General features: G+C 56.0%; 1 protein-coding gene across 4 annotated transcripts in view; it reads left to right on the forward strand.

Annotated features, from left to right (window-relative positions):
• Positions 1 to 12465, forward strand: part of BAHCC1 (BAH domain and coiled-coil containing 1) — a 57210-nt gene that overhangs the window by 973 nt on the left and 43772 nt on the right. The window lies entirely within an intron of this gene.

Consider the following 12465-nt stretch of genomic DNA (forward strand, 5'->3'; position numbering starts at 1 on the left):
GAGCTGGGGCCTCCCTGCACTCCAGACCTCTCCCGGGAGAGAGCTGTTCCTTGGCAGAGCTGACGCAGATCTCCAGAGCGGTCCCCCTCTGGGGTGGCTTCGATACTACTGTCGAGCCAGGTCAGAGGAGAAGCAGGGCCAGGCAGAGGGTGGCAAAGGGGGCTGTACCTCGCCGAGACCCTGGAGGTCACTGGCCAGCGCCGGCTGAGCTTGCAGGAAGCCGAGTGGCTGCGCGTTTGGGGACCCGCTGGTCACCCTGGAAGGTTGGCTTGCTTTTGTTTACAGTTTGTTCTAAACATTAGAAATGTTGTTTGCCTCTTTTTTTTGTTGTTGTTGTTGTTAATTTGGCAGTAACAGTTATTATTGCTAGCTTGATGAACTGTGAATACTAATAAAATTATATCTGCTTTAATGGGATTACAATTAGTGTGTGGATTAAAACGGATGGCAGAGTCAGGCTAGAAGGGAAAATGTCAGAAGGGAGGGCAGTCAGAAAGAAAAACATAAATTTCCTAAAAAGAAAAAAAATAACGAGAAATTGCTTAATTACTAATGGGCTTTTAGCATTTACCACATGAGATTCAAAAAGTTAGAGCAAGCTGGAAGTGGAGGGGCTGGACTCAGCCCTCTCCTGGAGTCAGCACTTCGCCCGCGTTTCCTGTTCCAGTGTGAGCCTTCTGCAAGGCTGCTTTTTTCCTCTGCTTCACTCTTCCCTCTTCCTTGCTTTTTTCCTCTTATAGATTTATAACTCAAAAGAGCAAAAGCACTTGCCTGGGCAATCGGTGATTTTAAATATCTGTCCTTACTGTCCCTGTGGTTGTCTCTCCTGCTCCTGCATTGGAGATGCTGCCTGCCCAGCTCAGCTCACACTGAGGGGCTGTGGTTGAGGGCTTGTGGTAGCCTTAGGGACAGTGCAACAGTGTCCCTAGTCCTTTCTGGATGCACCCCCCCCCCCCCGCCATGCCATATGCCATGCCCTCTAGCCTGGAGGGTAACAGAAGCAAGGGTTCAGAAGGGCCCCTGACACCAAGGCTGTCCCGGTAGTACACAGACAGGCTGGGGCCATGCCCTCCTGGGGGCTGGGCAGGGGCAGAGGCAGGGAGGGGGGGCGAGAGGGGCTTGGCCAAGCTGGATTCCCCATCAGTTTAAGTCACTGCTGCCTCCCTTGTCCCTATTCAACAGCCCACAACCCTCGCCAGATCCTGGTCAGCCGCCATTTCTGCTTTCTGCTCTTATATCCAGATGTAGGCACCACCAGGCCAGGTGGGAACATGGTCTGGGTGACCCGAACCATTGTCTAGCTCATTCCAAGTTTGATCACGTGGTTCTTGGATTGTAGGCCATGGAGGGACTGGAGAAATCAGGTGGGCGCTGGCCTGGACTGTGTCCTTGACCCAGACCCTACTCACCTTCCCCATATACAGGGTGTTCTAGAGCTCACTGGAGGTCCCCAGGGCACCCTCAGAGGGGGCAACTGGGAGCCCACACATCTGCTGCTCCTGGAGGCTGCTTCTACCTCCCTGGGGGACCAGAGAGACCTATTGTGCCTGGAGATGTTCAACCCATTTGTGATGGGAAGGCTGGCCTAGAGGGCGTCCAGCTAGAAACATCTGCCGCTGAAAGGCTTTTGAAATTGCTGAAAACCAGGATCTTGTATTGGTTTTTTAAAATTTAGCTACATCAATTAAAAAAAAAAGAATTATACCTCAGACTACTTTGCTTTGGTCTGTATCTATATATGATCCAGTTTAAAAAGGAAAAAGTATAATTAAGTTAAATTTTTTTTTTTTTTTTTTTTTGCATCTCGTGTGCGGATTTCAAAATGGCCAGTTTGGCGGACTTTCTTCCCATTTCCGTGACGGCCTCAGGTCCATAAGCCAGGCTGCAGCAGCCCAGCCTACCCCTCCCTCCACTGACTACCCTGCTGAAAGGAAAATTGCACCGAGCTTCTTCCTATTTGTTCGGCTCTAACATGGGAGTAGGATCCAGCCACCGGAGATCGAGTCCCTGGCCTCTGAGGATTCCTCGTCTTGGCTCGGCCCCCCAGCCTGGGCCAAGGTCTCCCTCCCTGCGCTCCTCCAGTGCTGCCCCCACCCAGCGCTTTCAAAATGTCAGTTTGAAGGACCCCGATGGGATGTTGGGCTCCAGGGCTTCTCCCATTGTTTTTCTAAAAATGAAAGTGCGGATAGCTTTATCATCGGGCTGTGGGGTTTTATGGTAAAGTGCTGTTCCAGTAACCTTGTCACCAAAAGGTGCAATTAGAATGTTTGGAATCATTATTTTTAGTGCAGTGTTAGATTTTGTCTCTAATACAGATGGTCCGGAGGCAAAGCTGTGAAATCTAGGGGGGAAAAAATGAAAATCAACAACACACCAACCCAAGATTTTTCATCAGCGCTACTGCCTGGAGCGATTGGGGATCGTGCCTCTCCTTGGAGGGAGTGCATCTAGTAGGAGGCAGCCCTGCCTGGGAGAAGCCGGGTCCCCGCCCCCTCTTCCAGCCGGTCAGCTACAGCTACTGCCCTTCATCCTTCTCTGTGCGTTGCCCTTGGGGCCAAAGGAGAATCACTGGGTCTCCACCCAAGGAAGGCGGAGGTTTGGGCAATGTGACTGCGAGTGGGTTCTCCTCTCCGCCCCTTCTCTTGGCTTCCTTGGCGTGTAAATGGTCTGGCCTGGAAGCCAGGTGCCCTGGGCCTGTGGTTGTTGTTGGGAGTATACAGGGCGGCAGGTTCCTTCTGGTGGGAGAACCACAAACTTCTCTCCTGCTAAAAGTGCTTCTGATCCTCAATCTCAAAAAGAAGAAGAAAAACGTGGTGGGGGATGGGGTGGGGAATATAATTTCCTGGTGTGAAAAGACCCCATCAAAGGATCCCCCTCCTTTCTCATGTGATATTTTTTCATATAGGAAAAAAAATACAATTTCGTAAATACCTCATTAACTCAATGACACGATGGAGTGTTTCGGCAACCGTTACCAACATTAAGTAGGTGTGAAAAGAGTTACTTTCCGAAGACTCTACTCGTCCTGCTCTGTAAGTGGCAGAAGCAAACATCAAAGCCACGGCCACCGTGTGGAGCCCAGAATCCGGCGGCCGCGTGGACTGGCCAGGCTGCGGCCGCCTCACCCACCCCAGCGAAGCCATTTTTGGAATGTGGGTTTTTTCTCAGTGGGGCTTGTACTGCCCCCTTGTCTGATTATTCCTACAGGGATATTCCTATAGGAATATCCAGGTCACGTGAGCACTAAGGCAAATTAGCCAGAGAGGCAGGGAGTGGCCTTGTGCGGATCCCAAATCACCCCCAAATGCTCCCGTTTATTCTTAGAAATCTCCCTTGTCTGCTGTGAGACTGGGTTCAACAGCCCGCACAGACAGGACAAAACGCACAGGAGGCTGTTAGAATAACATGGAGGGAGCTAAAAATACCCCTCAGAAACACACATAAAAAAGCCAAATCCAACAACAGAACGAGCTAAAAATATTCCAGGCTTTGGCAAAGAGCACAGAGTTAAATAAATTATACAAGAGCCATTCATGGGAGCAAGTTGACTTTCTCTCTTACGGGAACTTGGTTCAAGCTAATAAAAATAATAATTTACTGGCCACTGAGCTTTGCTTGAGTTTAGATTTAATTGGTGGGGCTTCTGGCGTTTGTCACTTCTTGGCGATTAGTGGGCTTGCCCTGGCCTGGGGTGGGATGGGGAGGGGGTGCTGAGTCTGGGTCCCTGGAATCAGGGGCAGGGTTCTCCTCCCCCCATCCCACCCGAGGAGCAGGGCCTGGGTACAAGGGCAGGATGCCCAGGAGGCCAGAGAAGGAGGGAGGGTACAGGGGAGTGGTCAGGGAAGGCAGAAAAGGGACAGGCAAGGCGCCGCTATTTTAATTTGATAAATGATCGTACACCTTTAAGAGTGTGTTTTAACAATCAAGATACACTCCAGCAAGTTGATAGGATGTTCGCTGTCAACTTACATATGTCATCAGCGCGGACTGTGAGCATAAATAATGTGCGAGAGTGTGCGGGATGCGCTGCAGCCTCTCCAGGAGCCCAGCAGGTAGCACCCCTGTCTCTCCTGCGGTCTGGAGGCAGCTGCCAGAGGAGGAAAGGCGTTGGGGAATTCAGGCCGGGTCTTTCCTCTCTGGGGAGTTCCCAGAGCTCCTCACCAAAATAAGAGCTCCAGACAGTTTGCTCAGGGAAACCACTGCGGGTGTGATCTGAGGCTGGAATCCAATATTGGCTGGTGTCTTTTCAGGGAGCAGATGTCTTAAGTTCAGCCATTTCCCAGGAATGTCAGACTTCCACCTTGGGATTAGGGTCAGGGTAACCTCCTTTGCTCTCTCTGCTTATTTGCTTGCTCTTGATGGGATGCCCACCCCACCCCCCAAAATCCCAGCAGGCCCGCTCAACTCCCAAAGGACTACACTTCCCAGAATGCCCCTGGTCTAGCTCCAGGGTCTGAGCCTGGGACCGGCCCTAAGCTGGGAATTCCCAAGCTCAAATAGAGTTCAGCCAGTACCACTGGGAATGAGTGCTTTCTGGGTGGAAAGGGGCCTTGGTCACCACCCCTAGGGTCCCCTTGCCCTTTCTTCTGAAAGAGGCCTCTGGGCGGCCTCTGCCCCCGCCCCCCCCCTTCCCTACCATAAATACCTGAATATAGGCCCCCAAAGATGGGAGCTGCCACTCTACCCCAGGGACCTTGTGCGGCAGGGCAGGCAGCTGCCTTGATTGGCATGGCCAGAGTCTCAGGGGGATTCCCCCCAGTTGCCCTGATGTCAGCCCTTTGCACAGGGCTTTCTCAGAGGGGCCCTGGATACACTGGCCAGAGGTCAGCATGGAAGGGATTTGGGGACTCCACCTGGGTGGCCTCAGGGCTGATCTCTGCCTAGAGAGTCCAACAAGAAAATCCTGCACAGCGTCTGGAGCGTCACTCCTCTTTCCAGCCTTGCGTCACCAGGCAGCAGTAGCCCTGTCAATGCCATATTGACCAGCATCCACCTTGGATGACTTCCGATGACTAGAAACCATCCCCCCAGGGCGGAGGTGCTGCCTTAGCCTCTCGGAAGGGGGCCCGTCATAACCCATCCAGAGAAAGTTCTCACTCGGGCCACTACCAGCAGCCTCTTGGAAAGGTGGGCGCCCCTTGGAAAGGCCGTCCTAGGAGGTCTTTGCTGGGCCTTGTCCCAGAGCTCTCGAGCTGATGCCAGGGCTTCAGGGTGCAGCACCTGCCCTCTTGGGCAGTAGGTGACTCGCACTGCTGCGCTCCACCTGCCTCACCCGCCAGGGCACGGCTCCCCCAGGGTTCCTTGGTCCCTATTAACCGATGGGGCCTTCTTTCTCCCACTGAAGATTCAGGATTAAAAGCAAACAAGATCACAACCAGCATGCACCATCTAGAACACATCCCTGCAGCTCCGGGCTGTGCCAAGGAAGGTTCAGGCCTTGCAGCCTGTGCTCTGGGGCCGCTGCTCCATCTTGGCTTTGACGCCCTACCCGCTGACGTTTTTATGGGATAATATACCGTTTAGATCACGCAGGCCTATTTGTCAGTGGGCCGCCCCTGTTTGTTGTAATATATAATATTACTGCCTCCCGTGGCCCTGCCAGCAGCTGCCACCAGAGGATGGGGACCAGTCGGGAACTGGGTGTGGGATTGGAAAGGGGGGGGGGGGGCGCAGGGTGGGAGTTGCCCCAGCCCCACATAGGGGCTTGGTGTGGGTTTGCAGCAGGCTGAGGGTCTGGCGGGGAGGCATCCAGTGCTCAAGCAGGGAGCCAGCCGGGCTGGCATCCGAGGGCTGCTGCAGCTGTCCAGACGATTAGGTTCCAGATTGGATCAGCCAGGAAGCTTTTTTTTTTTTTTCATTCTGACCTAGAGCCGGGGCGGAGGAGGAGGGAATGAACAGGTGGGTTGGGTTCCCTGCCCCCTCGCCGCTCCCCCCAGGGCCCCCAACAAAGAGTCCAGTGTCTTTAGATCCAAAGATGTTTGATGCTGGGGAAGGGGGACCCACTGTGTGCCTGGAACCGAAAGGAAAGTTACAGCAGTCCTGTTCCATCCAAGTGCAGGGACTTGGTTTCCAGTAGAAATTACCAGAAATGCAGGGGAGGGGCAGAGGATGCCTGGGCTGCCGAGAGAGGCCCATGTGCGGCAGACTGGGGTCCCCCAGGGTGGCCTGGGGCTGTCTTCTTGGGGCACCCCGCCAAGTGAAAGAGAATCATCAGCCACATTTAAGTGGTGGTTTATGGACTAAACCACCCTCTGCCATCTCCTTGGGAAGAGGCAGTTTTGGTTCTATCCCTGTGCTCCTCCTTCAGGGAAGCCAGGGCCTTTCTTCCTTGGGACTTTGTTCTCAAAGGCAGCTCTGGGGAGGACACCATGGCCCTAATATCACACAGCCAGGCCAGGGAGGGCCCCCTACCCTCAAGGCAGGTGTGCTGGGAGCCCAGCTGGATGGGGGTGAAAAGAAGGCAGGTTGGGGACAGTGGGATGAGACCCTAGGGGCGGGACCCAGGGTGGGGATGTGCTGATGGGGGTGGGGAAGGAGCTGCACTGCCAGGCTGCTCTCCACCAGCATCTCAGGGCAGCTCTGTGTGGCAGGCTCCAACTTAGCACCAGCCTTGCTGTCTGGCCCTGCTTGTGTCCCCTTTGGGGGCAGAGGCATAGACCTTGTCGTCGTCTCCATAGTCTCACCAGCATGTTAACTAGCTGAGCTCACACATGCATGGACACTCATCACACCTGGCTCACGTGTGCTCATACCCTGAGGCATGTCCTTACACTCACATGTGCTCACACTCATACACACACACTCACTCACAGACACAATGGACCTTCAAGATACAAAGAACATCACATCCCAGTTGGCCTAGGGGAGAGCCAGCGGGCCCAGTGATCAGAATGTGTGTTCTGGTCTGTCTCCACTTCCCACCTCCTGCTCCATCCTGCAGCTCCTGGCCAGCTGCCGGAGGTGGAGCCTAAAGGTCCCCAGTGACCTTGGATGGCAGACTCAGAGCCCGACATTCCGGGCTTGGTGCTGGTGAGCTGCCTGCCCCTGCTTCACCCCCCTCCTTCCCTCTGTCACCATGGAACCCATCTTCTGGTTTCCACTGAACTGGAGCTGGTCCTTTCCCAGCACCTGCCCCAGGCTTCTTCCAATGAATCTGTTCAGTTCATTTCCGTCACTCAGTCGTGTCCGATTCTTTGCCACCCCATGGACTGTAGCACGCCAGGCTTCCTTGTCTATCACCAACTCCCAGAGTTTGCTCAAACTCATGTCCGTTGAGTCGGTGATGCCATCCCACCATCTCATCCTCTGTTGTCCCCTTTTCCTCCCGCCTTCAATCTTTCCCAGCGTCAGGATCTTTTCCAAGTAGTCAGTTCTTCACATCAGGTGGCCAAAGTATTGGAGTTTCCGCTTCAGCATCAGTCCTTCCAGTGAATATTCAGGACAGATTTCCTTTAGGAGGGACTGGTTGGATCTCCTTGCAGTCCAAGGGACTCTCAAGAGTCTTCTCCAACACCACAGTTCTAAAGCATCAGTTCTTCGGCGCTCAGCCTTCTTTATAGTCCAATTTTCACATCCATACATGACTCCTGGAAAAACCGTAGCTTTGACTAGATGGACCTTGGTTGGCAGTCATGTCTCTGCTGCGCCCACGCCCAGTTCCTCTAGGAGGTGCTAGTCAGCTTCCCCGCCCTTTCCCGACCTACAAGTTAGTCCCAAGCCTGTCTGAGCCTTCAGCCCTGCTTCTCTTTCCCTCAAGATCTCCCTTCCTCTAGCCCCACCCTCCCCACACCTTAGGTCAGCTCCCACCCCCCTACTCTTGTCATTCCACTGGCCCCAAGCTTTCCCAGTACTCAGCACCTATGCCCAGCTACCCACAGGCTCCGGCCACCTCTGCGCCCCTCTTTGCTGCCTCAAGTACCTTCTCTGCCCCGTTCCCCTGCCCCTCTTGGAATCTTCCTACCTGGGCAGCCCCCACAGTCACCAATGCTCAGATCCCTGTGACCTCCGGCCCTGACTGCCCTCAGCAGTCTCTCTCACCAGGCCTTGCGGCAGCCCCATCCTCCTCTACATGGAGCCACCTTCCCTGAGGGATGGCAGGGTCCCAAGTCTGGGTGTCTCTGCTTTCCATCCCTCTGTTTCCCCGGAGCTGGGCCTGGCCGTCACAGGCCTCCCTCCCTGCAGGACGGCTGGGGCGAGAGGGGATATGCTTGTCTGTGCACACCGAGGCAAAGCACGCACGTGCCTTTAGACACAGAGAGAGGGCTGTTCGGTTTTTCTCCTTCCAGTGTGCCGCCACACTGGAAAATCGAGAAGATAACGCTCTGGGAGAACTTCATTAGGAAGAGAAGGCCAGGAAACACAGGGGTCTGGATTGGCCCTTGTCTCTACACTAGAAACTGCCCCATACCTGACCACACGTTGTAGACAGTCTTGCTGGCAGCGTCTCCAGCCTGCGTGGCCACCTCGCAGGGATCAGGTCAGCATCTACTCTCCTTCCAGAAGCACCTTCTGTCATCTTCAGAGGCTCCTAGACTGTGTTTTAAAAAGATGTCAGAGCTAAACAGATTGGCAGGAAGGGCAATCCCCTCCTTCTTAGCTCCATACTCGATGGCAGGAGCAAGAGCGTGGCAGGGAGTGGTCTGCTAGGCAGTACAGCCCAGCGTCATCTGTATGGCACCAGGGCTGGCCCCTGGGTGCACACGTGAGGTCGGGCTGTGGAGAGAAGGGGCCGGTGGGGATGGAACAAGGTTCAGGATGGGGACCGTCCCTGCAGAGACTCCCCTGCCCCATCCCGCTCCAGTAAAGGAGGGACCTGATGGAGCAAAAGCTGGGCAACAGGTGGGGCCACTTCCTGCCTATCTCTTGACTGGCCCTGGCACCCTCTGCAGGTGTCTCTCTCACCATCAACAGGAGATTCTGTGTGTGATGGGGCACCTACGATGGATCAGAGGGTAGAAGCCAATAGCCTCACCTGGGCCCTAGGGCCTGGGGGGCAAGGAAGGACACATGCTGGGGAGAGCTGCCCCCTCCCCTCCCTTCTATGGTGGCTGTTTGGGTGACTGAGTAGGCAAGAACTAGGGGTCAACCAACAAGAGAAAAATAAGGGCTCAGGAGAGATGAGGGAACAGGGCTGTGGCCCCTCACCCTCTGCTCCGTGTGCCTCCCTGGCCGGCAGGTGTGGTGGCGAGGGGCTGTGGGCACCCGAGCATTGTATAGCCAGGTGGGGCCCCCATGCTACACCACTCTGTTTTCCAGCATTTACGCACCAGGAGGCCTAGGAGCTGCTCCAGGTTCTCAGCCTCAGCGCCCAGCCTGGCCTGGCAGGAGTGCGTGGCTGCTTGGGGCTGGTGGCAGTTAGTGGGACCCGCAGCCTGCACATCTCCTGGAGGCTCTTTCCCACAAGCCCTGCCACTCCAGATCCTGGTCACTTCTCCTTGCCCAGGCAGCGCTCACGTCCCTGCAGCTCTCACTTGGTGGGGCACGGGCCCTGATGCCTCCTCTCATCACCCGCTATAGGGTCCTGACAGCCGGCAGGCAGGATTCAGGACCTAGGCTCGGACACGGGTGCAGTGAGGACAGGACCAGGCTCCTGCCCGTGGCGCCTCCTGGCCTTGGCAGCACCATGCGGAAGGGTGCCAGCAGATCCCTCTGTCCCTGGCTCGTGGGCACAGCCCTCCTCGCCCTACACAGAATGCAGGTGAAGAAGCCGGACCTGGGGTCCCCCAGGACTTCCCAGTCTGCCCGATGGGGCAGCTGCCCTGTCCAGCTGACCTGCCACATGCCTGGCCAGCGGGTCACTTGAGGGCAGTTTGCCTGAAGCCAGTCCCTTTTTCAAGACATTTTGCATCCCTTTGGGTCTCCTAAAAATAAGCTTTTAATTTGTTTTAAATTAATATTAAAATTAAAGCTCAATTAAATTGTAATGCATCTTTAGGCGAACTCTTAAAAAGCCCTTAACAAGCGTGAATACAGGTAAAATCAAGAAAAGTTGGAAGGTGCACACAAGCAGCAGCGTCTTTCTACCTGTCAAACGTCTGCTCCAAGATAAAGGCCAGTGAGATGGTCCCAAGCAGCCGTGAGGCCAGTGTGGGTCACGGAGAGGCCCGAGGGCTGTTGTTGAAGGCCCGGGTGCCTGGGCAGCCTGCGGCTTCCTTGGATGCCAGGGTGAGGGTGGGTGACCCTGCACACCGCGGCCGCTCAGTGACTGTCTAACAAATGAGCTGGGTTAGAATTTCGTTCTCCGGCCAGAACTCCGGACCCAGTCTGTGGCTTGGGTGACAAGGACGCTCATGCTGTCTGGTCTGGGCAGCACTTTCTCCCCATATTCCCACATCAGCTGCCTGCCCTAGCGAGGTCAGCATGTGCCCCGAGCTTCCCTGGGCACTTGCACTGGACTACCTGGAGCCAATGGAGATTCAGGGCAGCCCAACCATGCCCTGGGCTCTCCTGGGGAGTGGGCAGCTGGCCCAGGTACCGGCTGCTGAACTAGGTGGCTAGGAGGGTCATGGTGCATCTTGTGGTCTCTAGACTGGAGTGGGGGCCACCCTTTGGAGACCTTGTCCCACTCGGGCAGCCCAGCACAGAGCCCCCTCCTCTGCTCTGGCAGCAGAGCCTTTGCCAATGACACTTGGGTCAAGCCCAGCTTGTGAATCAGGCGAGGGAGTCAGTTCTCAGTCTCAGGGCTGAGTTCCCTGCTGCCTCCTGCCCCTGAAGCAGGTGGGATCCAGGTGGTGGAGACTCAGCAAGCCAACTTGCTTGCCCTGTGGTCGCATCGGGAGACAGGAGAGCAGGCTTCTGGGCTGGAGATTCAAGTCTGGTTCTCTGCCTGAGCTCCCCCCACCCCCTGCCCCGCACGCCCTGCAGTGGGGCTGGGTGCACAGGCTGTGGGCTAGCTGCGTGTGCTGGGGATCTTCTCTCCGTTGGGAGCTCCTGCGGGGCTGCCCTGAGCCTGTTTCCCCTACCGGTTCCCCAGGGCTGGCTGGCACTCCATCCCTATTTGGGACCCTCGATCAGTGGGGTGCCCTTCTCCACCCCAGAAACAGCTCTCCTTGCCCTGCTCATTTCGACAGTTCCCAGAAATATTGTAGTTGTACATCAGAGAATTGAGGTTTTCTCTCTACTTACGCTCACCGTCTTTAGAAATTAAAATACTTTATCTCTGTACTTTGAAGGGAGTGGGGTGGTTTGTCAGAGCAGTGCTGTTAGAAGAAGCTACAAGGATAAGGAGCCCTGGGTGAACCCTGCCCTCTGCCCCATCTCCCTTCTCATGTGGGGCGGGTCGCGCTGCCCCCAGGAACACATTGTGGGGGATCCCGCTCCCCAGCGAGCTGCCCCCTCCACAATGTTCCTCCTGCCTGGAGCCAGGAGCAGCCCCATCCCCAGTGCCAGGCCTTTTCCTGCTTCTGGTCACAGACGTTAGAGTCGGGTGGGGAGGCCAGGTCTACTGCAAGCCTCAAAAGACAGGGATGGGCTGCAGAGGGTGGCCTGTCAGACATTCAAGAATGTGGGCTCCCTGAAGGTCTCTGCCTGGAGAGACACAGCCCTGCCCCCAACCCTGCCATCTGCTCCCCTCTTGCCCTGCCTGCTCATAGCTGAGACAGAGGAGTGTCCCAGACTAGCTCAAGGTGCTGAGTGCCGGGGTCCAGCGGATGTGGTGTAGGAGAACAGGGTGGGCCCCTAGGACCCTGTCCAGGGGCTCGGGGGGGTGTGTGTGTGCGCGCACCCTGATGCTCACACTGGACTACAGCCCCTAGGGCATTCGTCTTGTTGCAGCTGGCTTATTTCAACATGGTATGATGCTTTGGCTGAGGCTCCTTCTCTGGCTGGCGGGGTTTGGAGGGGGTGGCGCTGGTCACCTCCCCACGCCGCCCCCCCGCCCCCGCCCCAGCCTTCAGAGGTGTCCTGGAGGGGGAGTGCTGGCCGCTTGCCAGGGAGGGTGTGAGAGGGAATCGAGGTGGAGACCCCAGAAGGTGCGAAGAACAGGAGGAGGGAGAGCAACCCTCTGAGTCACTCTCTCGGCCAGAGTCCGAGGGCGGCCCCAGGGGGGAGTGTTGGCTGCCCCCCTCCCCCTCCAGCCAGAAAGCTAAATTTACCCTTTTAATAAGAACCAGACTTATATCCGGTTTTCCTTTTCTTTTATTAGTTCTGGGCTGTTGGTGGTTGGGCCCGTCCCCTGTCATCATTGCCTCTACACTTGTGGGCCTGGTGGCTCAGCAACCACAGAGTTTTCCTATTATGGCCTGAGAGACGCTGCCTTTGGGCCAACCGGGTCTTCTGGAAGGTTCTCCTGGGCCAGCAGAGAGGGGCTTCCCATGTGACGCCTGCATGTTCTGGGCAGACACCCCTCACCAGGGCTACCCCCACATCTCAGGGCGGGGCTGGCGGAGGCTCGCCTTCTGTCCCCTCTGCTGGCCCCCACATGCCGCCTCCCACCAGCACCCCCTCTCCCACCGCTGCAGCTGTCTC

The sequence above is a fragment of the Bubalus bubalis genome, chromosome 3 (genome assembly GCF_019923935.1).
Source record: "Bubalus bubalis isolate 160015118507 breed Murrah chromosome 3, NDDB_SH_1, whole genome shotgun sequence".
Lineage (NCBI taxonomy): Eukaryota > Metazoa > Chordata > Mammalia > Artiodactyla > Bovidae > Bubalus > Bubalus bubalis.